Below are 2747 nucleotides of genomic sequence, written 5' to 3'. Positions count from 1 at the left end.
TGGGTTTTCTTTGAAAGATAGAGCTAAGCAATGGTTAAATTCTTTAGCTCCAAATAGCATCACCACATGGGAACAATGTGAGCAACAATTTCTTGACAAATTCTATCCTCCTAGTAAAACAGCTCATATGAGGAACCTTATTGCAAGTTTCAAACAAGCGGACTCAGAATCTCTATTTAAAGCTTGGGATAGATATAACAGTATGCTCAGACAATGCCCACACCATGGTTTGGAGAAATGGCTTGTGTTACACACATTCTATAATGGTATCAATTATTACACTAAGGTGTCCCTTGATTCAGCTGCTGGAGGGGTACTCATGAATAAGAGCTTGGATGAAGCAGAGGAAATCATTGAAAGTGTAGCACAAAACCATCATCAATGGATGAATGAAAGAAGTGGTGGCTATTCCTGTGCAAACCCAATAAAAGCATCAGGGAAGTTTGATGTTGATGTAGTTTCTCTATTGGCTGCAAAACTAGATGCTCTTACAAAGAAATTTGAAAACATGGGAGCTCCTTTAAGTACAGTCAATGCCATGGTTTTATCTTGTGAAGTATGCGGTAGCTCTGAACATTCTAATGACTAATGTCCTTTGGGAGCTATTTCTGCACAAATCAATCAATTAGAGCAATGTGACGCCATCATGGGTCTTAATCAAAGGTAGAACAACTCATACTCAAATACATACAACCCTGGGTGGAAAAGTCATCCTAATTTTTCCTATAGAAATAATCAAGGACAAGGACCATCTATAGGGGCAAGACCTAATTTTCAGACTGGGCAGTAGAATTTTCAGCAAGCTCAGATTGGGGGTCTAGAGATTGAGGACCCTTATTCACATCTCATGGAATTCTATAGATATTGCTATACTTTGAAATATGAGGAGATTCCATCTAATGTTATACAACTACTGGTTTTTCCTTTTAGTCTGAAAGATGCTGCAAGAGATGGTATAATTCTCTGAAATCTCAAAGTATCAAAACCTAGGATGAGTTAGAGCAGAGATTCCTGAGAAAATATTTCCCTCCACAGAAGACTACCTATTTGAGAAGTCAAATCTTGAATTTTAAGCAACTGGTTAGGGAGGAGTTACATCAAGCCTAGGAAAAATATTCATCTCTTTTACAGTCATGTCCGCATCATGGTATTGAGGGATGGTTAATCATGCACCTATTCTATGTTGGGCTTTCTTTCTCAAATAAAAGTAAATTAGATATAACCTCTGGGGGTTCCTTTTTGAAGAAAAGCTTAGAGGAAGCTTATGAGATAATTTGCAGGATTGCATCAAATTTTAATGGTTGGTCAGGACAGAACAACACAACCCTAACAATTAATACGGTTAAAGGAATTACTCTGAATCAAAATGATCTTCAAGCATTATTGCCTTGGTGTTATGAGACTATTTCAAAAATATTTGGTGAAGAGACATTTTTATTGGAAGAGGAGAAATGTTTGAGTGATTATAATGAGGATGATATTTCTCTAGAAGATGAAGAGGATTTAGAGAGGAGATCTCAAGAAGAAGAAATCAAGTTGATAGAGCAAGAGCCAACTGTGCCAGAAATAGTGCCACCTCAACTTGAACTTAAGCCATTACCACTGTTGACTCTCCGCAAGTGTATGGAAATGTCGTAAGTAATAATAAAAGATATCGTATCCACAGGGCTAGAATAAGCACTAAAGATGTCTCAATGTGAATTAGCCAAATAACTATTCAATTGGTTTTCAAAAAGCTAAGTATGACTATGAAATGTAAACAAGAAATGAAAGAATAAGAAACAAGAGTAAGGGCGACGATAAAGGGAATGTTCTAGGAGTTTTGGTTTCTTTGTAAGGATTGTTCCATGCAAATGATCTACCAAATCTTATTCCTCAATTGTCCATCATTTGTAGAAGGTTGTCGGTTCTCTCTTGCAATAGACAACCGGCCTAGGATTAAAATCTATACCTAAATGTGATCAATTAGGAATGAACCTATGTTGTCCTTACACAGGCTTACGTGCCACGTGTGTCCCTCGGATAATCAACATATGAATTCATCACTCATCAACCACATCAAGATATAAAGATTAATGCACACAATCTATCCTACCTCCTTGAATCATCCTATTTCACCCTCAAGATCGTTCCTCAAACGCCCTTACACGAGCATGTTCCTGTCACGAACATCCCTCGAAAAATTGAATGAGATACAATCTCTATAAGATCCACAAGATATCCAAACATCCAATCAAGCATGGTAATTAAGCCCTAATCACAACAATCCATACAAGATAGAATGAATACAAATAGGGCAAAATTATAGAAATAGGAAATTGACACCTCCACAGGAGTTTTACATCAAATCATCCTTACAATTACTTCCTCCATCCTAGAACAAGAAATCTACTCCATAAAACAAGGAAAGAAACCCGAAGAAAAGAAGATTACAAGCATTTTTAATCCCCTCAAATCCAAGAAAAGAGAGAAAGAAAACTTATCTAGAAAGAAAAACATCTTCGGATCCAATCCTTGCTTTCCCGGAGTCGATTCGGTGAAGATCCGCCCTTAGATCGTCGGAAATCCCTCCAAGAATGGCAAGCAACGCCCCAAATCTTGTTTCCCCCCAAAAGGGAGAAGTTCCGCTCCAAATTGACTCCTGCATACAGAAAATGCCCAAAAGCAGATATCTAAATAAAAAGAGTAAATATGCTGAAAGGAAAGCTGGAAGTACGAAAATGTATAGATAAAGCATGCACAAAGTA

Source organism: Zingiber officinale, chromosome 1B (genome assembly GCF_018446385.1).
Source record: "Zingiber officinale cultivar Zhangliang chromosome 1B, Zo_v1.1, whole genome shotgun sequence".
Classification (NCBI taxonomy): domain Eukaryota; kingdom Viridiplantae; phylum Streptophyta; class Magnoliopsida; order Zingiberales; family Zingiberaceae; genus Zingiber; species Zingiber officinale.
Note: the sequence above shows the minus strand (reverse complement) of the source record.